The following is a 12,335-nucleotide window of genomic DNA, read 5'->3' on the forward strand; positions in this document are numbered from 1 at the left end:
GCCAAGCAAGGATAGTAAATTGACCAGAACACAGTTGTGACATTTGACCTCAAGTTAGTGAAATAAAACTTTAGAGAGTAGGGGGGAAAAAAAGAGACATGCAGACAGCAGCAGGAAGTAAGAATGAAGAAAGGGGCAGAGGCAGGGGCAGGGTAGCAACAGCGCCAGCGTATTTCAAAAAAGGGCAGAGGCTTGGGATCAACTGAAGTAGAAACTCAGTTCTACCTATTTAAAAATCTCAAGTAATTCCTGATATTACCTCATAGTGCAATGACTAATGTTTCGTAAAAATAAAGAACTGGCACTTGGAATAAGCTTTACCATCATCCTCAGAAAGCCAGATGTGGCACAGAATGCTTATTAGCTACCACATGCCTATTCTCCTTTTGTCTGTGGAAGCTTCATGATAAGCTTCTATGTCACTTATATAAAGTACATCATTCATATCACAAAGCCCCCCAAACACCCATATTTCAACAGTAGCCTTAGAGCAGTGGTTCTCAACTGGAAGTAATTTTGCCTCCTACCCCACCCCCTGACGTTTGGCAATGCTTGCAGTCATTCTGAATGTCACAAATGGGAGGGAGGTGCTAATGGCATCTGGTGGATAGAGGCCAGGGATGCTGCTCAACATCCTACAATGCACCAGACAGCCCCCACAAAGAATGATCTCAGCCTAAAATGTCAATAGTGCCAAGGTTGAGAAACCCTGCCTTAGAGAAAATCTGCTCAAGGTTAAACTAGTAAAGGGAAGAGCTTCGATCTGAATCCCAGCTGCTAGACTCCAATACCCAGTCTTACTTTATTTTTCTGTGCCTGGTACACCAAAAAAGGATCAATATATATGGTTGCTGTTGTTATTATTAAAAGTTAATTTGCATATACCCTGAATGTTCTGTAGACTGATATTCAAAGTGCCGCCTTTGGACACGCAACATCAGCATCCATCCCCTGGGAGTCTGTTAGAAATGCAGACATCAGACTCTACCTCAGACCCAATCAATGTGCATGTTAACAAATGATTCTTATGCACATTAAAGTTTGAGAAGCCAGCTATAGAGGATTATTAAGAGCAATGAATACCAACTGTTTCTTTTTTTTTTTTTTTTTTTGAGATAGTGTCTCACTCTGTTGCTTAAGCTGGAGTGCAGTGGCTCAATCACAGCTGGTTCAAGTGATCCTTCCATCTCAGCCTCCTGAGTTTCTAGGATTACAGGCGTGCATCACCCACCTGGCTAATTTTTTAATTTTTTGTAGAGACAGGGTCTTGCTAGGTTACCCAGACTGGTCTTGAACTCCTGGGCTCAAGCGATACTTCTGCTTGGCCTCTGAAAGCACTGACATTACAGTAGTGAGCCACAGTTCTGATTTTCTAGATTTAAATTACCATTAATATTATTTAGCTCCCTCCTCCCTTGTCTACAACTCTTTGCAGTAACAAATATGCATCAACCCTGGTAATGCCTAGCTCTATTAAGACAAAAAACAAAAACAAGAAACAAAAAACAAAAAACCCAAAACTGAATCTACAAAATGCTTATATGAAAAAAAAAATCCAATTACATCTACATTCCCTATGACAAACACACTACTAAAAATCCATTTCTGATTTACTCTTCTATTGCTAAGAAATTCATAGAGAAGATAAGCTATGAAGGTAGCAATCTACCAGAGATACCGGGTGAAAGCTGCCTTCTCCATGAGATCTACTTGGTACATTCTTACCCTCAGCATCCCTTCATAAAACAGGAACCATTTGTAACCTAGAAGCGAGTGGCAGAAGGAACTTGAAAAATGAGAAACCCTTACTAAAGAAACTAACAGGGTAGTGACACGATTTTGTAAGTGCTATTAAAAAGCAGGGCGACCACTGCCATAGTCCTAATAACTAAGTTAGAAGGCCTCCTCACGTAAGGTGAGGGGAAGAGGAAAGGAAGAGGCTCTGGTACTGTGAGGAGTGTACCATTCAGGTAACTATCCCTTGGAAAGAACTTGGAGACCTAGAGCCAACCTAAAGGACTCCCCAGAAAAAGCAGTACCCACACACAAGAATTCACGTATTCGGCTGGGCACAGTGGCTCACGCCTGTAATCCCAGCACTTTGCGAGGCCAAGGTGGGCAGATCACGAGATCTAGAGATAGAGCCCATCCTGGCCAACATAGTGAAACCCTGTCTCTACTAAAAATACAAAAATTAGCTGGGCGTGTTGGCAAGCGCCTGTAATCCCAGCTACTCAGAAGGGTGAGGCAGGAGAATCGCTTGAACCTGGGAGGCGGAGGCTGCAGTGAGATAATATCATGCCACTGCACCCCAGCCTGGGCGACAGAGCAAGACTCCATCTCAAAAAAAAAAAAAAAAAATTCACATTAGTGGTATCCACTGTATCAAGGAAGTTATACTGGAACACGGTGGGGCTAAATAGGGGGTATGTCTTCCTAACTATGGGAAGGAGACTATCCCAGGCATTTAAGATCTGCAACAGTGTGGCCATTTAATGGCCTTCTAACAAAGCCCTCCAAAAGTCTTATAACACCAACACTGAGGAAATGGTGCCTACTGTCTTCCTCCAGCATAAACTTCCAAAGGAATTTTTGACATAACTTTTTGTGACGCACAAAGATGATTTGTGGCCTATGGAAGCTATAGAGTTCATTTTTAAAATTTATTCCAAACCAGGAAGAGAATAGATTTGTCTGGGTATTTACACAGAATGCTATAGTCATTTGGATACAATCTCTTTTGTACATCAGAATTTAAGTCTCTAGGGAGTAGTAATTTCCCACACATACTACAGGGCTTGGCACACTAACAGTTAGCAATATTTAATTAGATGATCAAATATGTACTACTGTTTGGGATTATACAACAGTGTTTCCAAATTAGGTAAAATAATTAAAACATCACAAAAACTCAATCTTGCCCAGTTAGTCATTCAATCGTAGGTTTTACTGTATATGCTGCTGCTCTAGTGACAGTCCAGCACATCTGGAAATTTACATTCCAATACTGAAAAAAATTAGATGCATACAGAGTAAGGACACTATTTTTAAACGAAAACTACTTCGAAGTAACTTGTAAGTAAAGGGTTAAGATACTCTGGTAGGGAAGACAAAAGAAGAGCAGACCTAAAAAAATGTGGACATTAGGGGGTCACTCTTAACTGGGGATGGCTGAATGAGGAGTTATTAGTACCGTGAGCTAAGGAACCGCTTTTTCCCTTCTGGCCTGTCAGGGTAGTAGTGGGGGTAGGTAGCAAGCAAGTAAAATGACAAAACTAGTTCAATGCCAAGCGCCTGAAAGAAGCATGTTATATGGTTACCCTATTTATGAAGGAATCAGAACATCTCCCTGCACTGGTCAATCAGCCTGAAACTCTCCTGCCGGTCTCTCTTTTTTTTTTTTTTGAGATGGAGTCTTGCTCTGTCGCCCAGGCTGGAGTGCAGTGGTGCCATCTTGGCTCACTGCAACCTCCGCCTCCCGGGTTCAAGTGATTCTCCTGCCTCAGCCTCCCGAGTAGCTGGGATTACAGGCACACGCCACCATGCCTGCCTAATTTTTGTATTTTTAGTAGAGACGGGGTGTCACCATGTTGGTCAGGCTGGTCTCGAGCTCCTGATCTCATGATCTGCCCGCCTCAGCCTCACCAAAGTGCTGGGATTACAGGCGTGAGCCACCGCGCCCGACTGCCTAATTCTGACAATTTTGCTACTGCTTCAACCTCCACCTGTATCCTCCCAGGGCTGTGGGGTCTCTCATCCTAGGTCCAGCTCCCGGTATCTTCCCTCAGTAGAGAGCTCATGTAAATTTGGAGGATAAAGATGCCTTCAGCTGAAGGTAGCATTTACATCATCAGGGAAAAACTAGGCAGTTCTCCCAAGAACCTTTCAAGGGAGCCCCATAAAGTCAAACTATTTTCATAAATCTAAAACATGACTTACCATTTTTACTCCCATTTTCTCACATTTGTACTGTGAGATTTTCCTGAATCTACACCAGGTGTGAGAGGGCCACAGCCTGAATGCAGAAGCAGGTATGAAAATCTACCTGTCTGCTAGTAAGTCAGACATTAAAGTCATCTGCAAATATGTGAAATAGTACCAGTCTTCTAGGTTAATTTTGTTTGTTTGTTTTTGAGATGGAGTCTCACTCTGTTGCCCAGGCTGGAGCGCAGTGGCGTGATCTTGGCTCACTGCAACCTCTGCCTCCCAGGTTCAAGCGATTCTCTTGCCTCAGCCTCTTGAGTAGCTGGGACTACAGGCATGCGCCACCACGCCCAGCCAATTTTTGTATTTTTAGTAGAGACGGGGTGTCACCATGTTAGCCAGGATGGTCTCGATCTCCTGACCTCGTGATCCACCTGCCTTGGCCTCCCAAAGTGCTGGGATTACAGGCATGAACAACTGTGCCCAGCCTAGGCTGTTTAATTTTGAAAAACAGTTTTCATTTAAAATGTTATTTATATTAATATGTTTTTTGTTATTTTAAAATCAATCATAGATGTTTTAAATAATTGTTTTAATTTTGAATATGGTAAAAATCCATAATTGTTAACCATATAATCAAAAGCTGCTGGGGTCTGAAATAAGTTTTAAGAGTGTAATGGGGTCCTGAAACCAAAGAGTTTGAGAACCACTGGGCAGATTATTTTTAAATTATTTTGGTGTAATTGGCTAACCATTAAAATAAGTGCTTGATTCTTACTCCCAGACATTAAAAAACAAAAGTTAAGCTAAGAATTTTAAATAGGAACTTGAAGAAAATATAAGTGAACAGTTTTATAGTTTTGGAAACAAGAGAAGCCACTTGAACTCCTTCACTGACAAACTATAGCAGAAGCTGTCAGTGCCTCACCAACACATCCCTTAGGATTCTGGTGTGCTATGGCCAAGTTCTAGCTACCCCTATCTGCGCCTCTGTGCTTACAGATGCTCTGCCCATAGCAGCTGCTCTGCCCATAGCAATAGGCAGAAATACAGGTAAATTAACTCCCTGTGGCAGTTTTACAACATTGTCCACAGACTGTTTGAAACTGCTCAAAGAGGCAGAATCTAATTCCCCTCCCTCTGAATATGAGCTGGTGATATTTACGTCTAAAGTGATAAAAGTGTGACTTCACAACTGGCTTTTTTTAAAAAAAGGAGCTACGGTCCCCCCGGCCCCCCATCTCATCCTGCAGCTGTCTGTCTCTCCCTTTCTATGTGCCTTGGAAACTCTAAACATCACACAAGAAGCCTAGTACTGCAGAGACCGTGTGGAGAGACCACATCAAGAAAGAGAATTTGCCAAGGAGCCCAAGGTGTTCCAGCCCTCAGCTATGTGGGCCTTCCCAGCCCAGGTGGAAGACCAGACATGTGAGTGAGGAAGGCTTCAGATGACTCCAGTCCTAGCCCCTGTAACTGCATTAGAAAGCTTCAGTAGGAACCAACCGGCTGAGCCCAGCCCCGAACTCTATATCTATGAAAGATTATAATCATAATAAAAAATGGTGGTTTTTGTTTAGAGTATTTTGTTATGTAGCAATAAATAACTGGAACACTCCCCCCAAGAGCAGCCCTCAATGAATAACTGATAATTTGGGCGGGATCATTCTGAGGCAAGTGTTCTGCCCAATTTCCCAGTTTCTGCATAGGCAATTTTCCCTGTGGGGGTTGGCTTAATAAGACATCTTTTTTTTTTTTTTTTTTGAGGCAGGATCTCGCTATATTGCCTGGGCTGATCTCGAACTCCTGAGTTCAGGTGATCCCCGACTGCCTCAGCCTCCCAAATGTGCTGGGATTATAGGCATGAGCCACTGAGCCCAGATGAGACATCTTTTATTGACTATCTTTTCTTCCTTAGCTTCCCTTTGTTCTTTGTACCTGGAAATAAACTACTTGTGTTTGAGCTCTCATCTCACGAGTCACCTTGGGGTGAGGGGGCAGGCAGGAGTGCGGAAATGACCGAAACTGAGACATCACTGAAGTTAAAACACACACACACACACACACACACACACACACACAAAGGAAAAGACCAACAGATCTGACTACATAAAAATCGAAAATCCTTAAAAAAAAAAAAAAAAAAAAAAAGGATACCATAAAGTTTATAAAAAGGTTGGGGGGGGCATTTTCAGTTCATAATTAAGGGCTAATATCTTGACTAATTTAAATAATAACAATGGATAAAGTACACAGGCAGTTCTCAAAAGTGGAAAAGAAACATGGCAAATAAACAGATGCACAATCTTACTTAGACTCAAAGAAATACAAGTTAAACACTCTGGTACTTTTACCTATCAGAATGGCAAAAATTTCCAGTAAACACTTTGATATACAAATTCTGCTTCTTGGAACTTACCCTGAGGAAATAACTGGACACGTGCATGTGACTATAGTATACGGATATTTTGGAGACTCTTACTTATATATGATGAAAAAAATTTGGAATGAGCTAACTTACTGACAGGAGATAGGTTCATTGGAGTACAACCATATGACGGTATACTGCACAGCTCTTAAATAAGATGAGGTATACATACTGAACAAGGAAAGAAATCCAGAAGGATTGAAAGAAACAAGTTCCACAACAGTATGCAAAACAAACATTTTTGTAAGATATAAATATACCCGAACTTAATAGTGGTTATACTTGCAGGATGAGATGCAGGGGATTTTCTCCTTCAAACAGATTCCAATTATTGAGATAAAAAAAAAAAACTGTGTTTACTTCCCAATTTCTATTCTGAAGGACAAAATAAAGGTAGAAGAGATGGAATCTAACCTACCTATTAATATAGGAAGTAAAGTAATAAGAGAAAGTAAAAGTGGCCGGGCGCAGTGACTCACGGCTATAATCCCAGCACTTTGGGAGGCTGAGGCAGGTGGATCACAAGGTCAGGAGATCGAGACCAGCCTGGCCAATATGGTGAAACCCTATCTCTAATAAAAATACAAAAATTAGCCGGGTGTGTTAGCGGGCGCCTGTAGTCCCAGCTACTTGGGAGGCTGAGGCAGGAGAATAGCTTGAACCCGGGAGGTGGGGGTTGCAGTGAGCGAGATCGTGTCACTGCACTCCAGCCTAGGCAACAGAGGGAGATTCCATCTAAAAATAAATAAATAAAAATAATAAAAGTAACTATGGTCACCCTAGGGTAAGTAGTGTTTCTGAGTAGAAAGCCAATGCTTTAAGGACTTGGAAAGGTGGGGGTGATACTGAGTCTGGGCTATCAATATTCTTACTCCAGCCATTCGAACCTGTGTTTCATTTAAGCCCAGTTTTCACAGTTATTTTTACAACAAAGATGCTTAGGAACTGAGGGAAGATCTTTTGACTCATTTTCCTGCTTCATTCCAAACATGTTTTCAATAGTGACCCACTGATACGCTACATCTTTGGGTAAAGAATATCTAGAACACTCATTCATAAGAAATATTTATGACTGCTGCCATTCCCATCTATAGCCCAATGAAAATAATCAGTGACTACAAGGGGTTTGGGTCTCCTGTGGCTCTGTGATCACACTGAAGGACAGATTTTGGCCTTATGATAAAAGCTTCCACTGACATTTTACTGGAAAATTTGGAAATACTCAGATTAAATGGACACTATCTCACTGTTTTGCCTTCTCTGCTCCCTCCTCTATTCAATTCAGGTGCTCTTTCCTACCCTCTTCCTTCTCCTTTGCTCTCAGACATGGGACTGAGATACTGAATCTCCAAGAGACTACAAAACCTACACCAGTATAAATGAAAGGGCTCAAGTTTACTCCAACAGCAGGATGCAAATCTGCTTTTGAAATGAGACAGGGGGACCGGAGAGCCCACACAGGAGAAACTTCTACCAAAAGAGGGTGCTCTTTCTCCCTCCTTTAATGTAGAAATACCAAGTGTTAGCTAAGATAATTATTTGTCAGTTTATCTAAACAGTCAAAACACATGGAAGACTTGAAATGGGTGAATTTAATCGTGTGTAAATTACACCTGAACAAAGTTGATGATAATTTATCCAAATATAAGCAAAACAAAAGTTTGAACTCAATTCTCCAGAATTTATTACATACAGGTTTGTTCTGACCTACTATTTGTACATCTAAAATATCACTCCAAGAACCAACATAAATCAAAGACAGAAAAGTACCCTAACATTTGCGGAGAAATATATAATTTTCAAAGTTCCTTCATAAACTTTGACTTCTTTTGATCTTGGCCCAGAATCTTTGAATCAGGAAAGGTAACATTTATCCATTTTAAAGATGAGGAAAATAAAATACATAAAATATAAAAAAGGCAATAAGAAAATAATACAAAATAAACAAATATATTTAAAAACAAAGAGGAAAAAAAAAAGATGAGGAGAAGGATTCAGGATTAAGTGATTTGTTTGTACAAAGTCAGAAAGCCTGGAAGTCAGTTCTGCCTAACGGCAATCCAGGTTTTCTTAAGGTGATATATTTTTACTACACCCATGAAGCTTAAAATAAAGTTACCTGTCTTTGGACTCAACACAAAAGTTATTTAATCACATTTACTGGTCTGCCTTTCCTACCTTATTATTTCATTTCTCTTTCACATTTGGATGGAAGCTAGGATTAAATAAGAACAAGAAAATCTTGTGATCTGCCAAAACGTGTTATTAAAATTTCTTAATACCAAAAATTAAATCACTTTATTTGCAGAAATGAATTAGGTGAAAATAAAAGCATACCGCACAGAGTACTTAGTGTGGAGGAAAGAAATTTCGATAATAATGTAATGACTCCAAAAATGCAGAGAATCCCCCACCTTAATGAAAACCAAAGACATTTTGGGGAAACAAGCATCAGTTCAATTACAGTCCAAATGTTATGCCCCTAAGCTGCAAAGAGAACAAGAAAGATACACAATTCTTTTTTTCCCCCTAGAGCTAAAAAAAGCAGGTATAGAACATGAGACCTACTTTCTCCAGCTCAGAAGTTAGGTTGGTCCCATAGTCCAGGAATTCAGATCCACTTCACTCTATTCCATTCTAGTTCACAGTGGCACTGGGAGGTCCAGCAGTCATTAGAATGACCTGCACTGAAATGTGAGGTCAACCCCTGCCTGAGGATACAATATCACCCACTGCTCAATGCTCTGTGAAGCTGAGGCCTCTGCAACTTCTTTGTTCCCTCCCTCTCCACTGCAGGATCCACAACTCAGAACTACCAGGAAATAACAGGGTCAGGAGGTGAGGAGAGCTATTTACTGCACTTGGGGGAATCACTGGCTTCTTTCTTGGCCCCAGCTGGCCTGGAGAGACAAGAGGAAGGCTGTTTATATTTGCATAGGGCTGAGAGACTGAATGAGTGAGGTTATGCCCTGCATGTCAAATACAGGGCTGGGCTTGGAGGGGAGGGTCTGGTTGCTTTCTCATTGCCAACTCTTTCACCCAAGCGAATCCTTGGTCCTGCTGTCTACATACACCCTTCTAGCTGAGCAGTAGACAATAGCTTTCAAAAAGCTAGATGCTGCAGCAGCAGCAGCTAAAGAGGCCCACAGATGGAGGGCTGATGTGGGACATTTCACAGCTACCTAAATGTAACAAGCCTAGAATGACTGGTAAGCAAATACTGGTGGCCACTGGTCAGGCACGAAACTGGCTTGTAAGTTAACAGACGGCAGAGTCATATGCTACCTCATGTTGGTATCAATTGCTTTCTAAAATGATTCAAATAGTCATTTAATACCAAGGAGTCCAAAGCATTATCCCCAAACAGAAAAGGGTGCTGACTTACAAACACGTCCTATTCCAGCCAAATGCAGTGGCTCACACCTGTGAGCCAGCACTTTGGAAGTCTGAGGCAGGCAGACTGCTTGAGCCCAGGAGTTAGGGACCAGCATGGGCAACATTGTGAGACCTCATCTCTAAAAAAATACAAAACACAGCCAGGCATAGTGGCAGGCACCTGTCATCCCAGTTACTCGGGAGGCTAAGGTGGGAGGATCACCTGAGCCCCAGGAAGTTGAGGCTGCAGTGAACCGAGATTGCACCACTGCACTCCGGCCTAGGTGAGTGACAGAGTGAGACCTCATCTCAAAAAAAGAACTAAGTCTTAACTGACTGAAGAGTCTCCTGCTAGCCTTGAAGAAGCAAGCTCCTATGACATAAACTACCTAAGAAAAGGGCTAGAGAACTATGAGCGGCCTCTAGGAGTTGCCTGGGCCTCAGTCCCATAGCTGCAAGGAACTGAATTCTGTCAACAACTATGTGATCTTGTAAGAGCTACAGATGAGGACACAGGCCAGCTGACTCCTTGACTACAGCCAAGGGAGACCCTGAGCCGAGGGCTCAGCTAAGCTATGCCTGGATTCCTGACCCACAGTAACTGCGAGATACTAAATGTGTGTATTGTTTTGGGCTGCTAAATTTGCAGTAATTTGTTACACAGAAAGAGAAATCCTGACAGTCTGAAATTTATTTTCAGAAGTTAAAACAGAGGGTCTCTGCACCAGTGGTCATTAACATGGATGAGGGCAGAGGTGCTGTACTGAAAAAGAACTTATGCATGCAGGACAGTAAGACCCCAGTTTTCTTTCTCCACTCAGCTCCCAGAACACAGGCTGGCCTTTGCCCTCGAGGCAGTCTCTTCTGGGGAATATGAGCGACTTAGAGGAAAGACCTTCCTAACTAAGGAACAGACCGAAAAGAACCATGTTCCTCAGTTAACATAAAAATCAAAAATCAAAACAAACTAGAAGATAGGCAACTACAGAAAACAGAAATTATAGGGAAAATTTCAAAATAAACTTATTAATATCCAGAGAGACAGAATGCATTGCACTTATAAAAAAACAATAAACGCAAAACAAAATAACATTCAGAGGAGAAAAAGTAGCTTTTGGAAATTAAAAACAAAAGCAAGCAAACAAAATATTTCAAAAACTCAATAAAAGATAAAGTTGAAATCTCCCAAGAAAGCAGAAGAAAGGCTGCAAATAGGCGAGAAAAGATACAACAACTAAAGGACTATAGGAAGGACAGAGATTTGAATAGTGAGAGTGATCCAGAAAGGGTAAACAGAGAGGAAGTCCAAAATAACTTAAAACTTACCAGGCCATGAGTTTCCACATTGAAAAGGCACAGTACATTGGAGGAAAACTGACCTACACAAGGTGGCACATCAAGTTTCCAGGGAGAAAAAAAGAAGTAACGTGTAAGAAAACCCAAATCAGCTGGCTTTAGATTTCAAAAGCAATAGTAGGAGTAAGCTGGCACTGAAGCAATGTCTTCAAAGTGATTTCCAATACAAATTTCACACCAGACAAACTATCAATCAAGTGCTAGGGAAGAATAGAGATCTTTTCAGATACTTGAGGTCTCTAAAAAATTATCTCCCAAGAATCCTTTTTCAGGAAGTTACTGAGGGATGTACTCTGCAAAATAAGGGCATAAACAAGAAAAAGATAAAGGAAACAAAACTTCTATGTAGAATAGTAAAGAGAATTCCCCAAACGACAGTGACAAGAGAATCCGGTATGACAGGTATAAACAGAATTAGCAGGTAGCCTGTTAAAACCAGAAGAGGTCAGATGGCTCTGGGGAGAGATTTCTTCAAAAAAGATAAAATTCAGGCTGGGTGCGGTGGTTCACGCCTGTAATCCCAGCACTTTGGGAGGCTGAGGTGGGTGGATGACCTGAGGTCGGGAGTTTGAGACCAGCCTGACCAACACGGAGAAACCCCATCTCTACTAAAAATAGAAAATTAGCTAGGCGTGGTGGCGCATGCCTGTAATCTCAGCTACTTGGGAGGCTGAGGCAGGAGAATCGCTTGAACCCGGGAGGCAGAGGTTGCGGTGAGTTGAGGATCGCGCCACTGCACTCCGGCCTGGGCAACAAGAACAAAACTCCGTCTCAAAAAAGATAAAATTTACATAAAACCTATGCATCTGAATGTCTTCTGAGGACTTTTAGATAATTGTGAAGGCATCTGGGGTTGAATTTGTGACAAGTATATATATGTAGTGGGTAGGGAAGGGGACAGAACGGAGAAAGGGAGAGGAGAAAAGGTGAGAGAATAATTAACTTGGGGAGGGAAGTAGTCAAGCAAAGAAGGAAAAGTAACCACAGTTTGCTACATGTGAATAATGCTCAGATAATATAAACAGTGAATATTTTATCAACATTGATCTAAGCAAAACAGGATAAAGGAAGAGTGTGACTGGGGAGGAAAGAACTAAGTTGTCATCATCCATTGTCGTGAATCAAGAGTTATTGGTAAAAATTGAAATACAAAGTATTTGAGTAATATGAGTATATACCTAAACGCAGGATATAAACAACAAAGTACTCGGCTCAACGACGTACAAGTAGTTGCCGCTAGAGAGCAAAATGCTGG

At 41.5% G+C, this 12,335-nt stretch overlaps 1 protein-coding gene across 4 annotated transcripts in view; it reads right to left on the reverse strand.

The window, feature by feature from the left end:
- LOC129486248 (ubiquitin-conjugating enzyme E2 E1) overlaps positions 1-12,335 on the reverse strand; it is an 83,150-nt gene that overhangs the window by 13,342 nt on the left and 57,473 nt on the right. The window lies entirely within an intron of this gene.

The sequence above is a fragment of the Symphalangus syndactylus genome, chromosome 1 (genome assembly GCF_028878055.3).
Source record: "Symphalangus syndactylus isolate Jambi chromosome 1, NHGRI_mSymSyn1-v2.1_pri, whole genome shotgun sequence".
Classification (NCBI taxonomy): Eukaryota; Metazoa; Chordata; class Mammalia; order Primates; family Hylobatidae; genus Symphalangus; species Symphalangus syndactylus.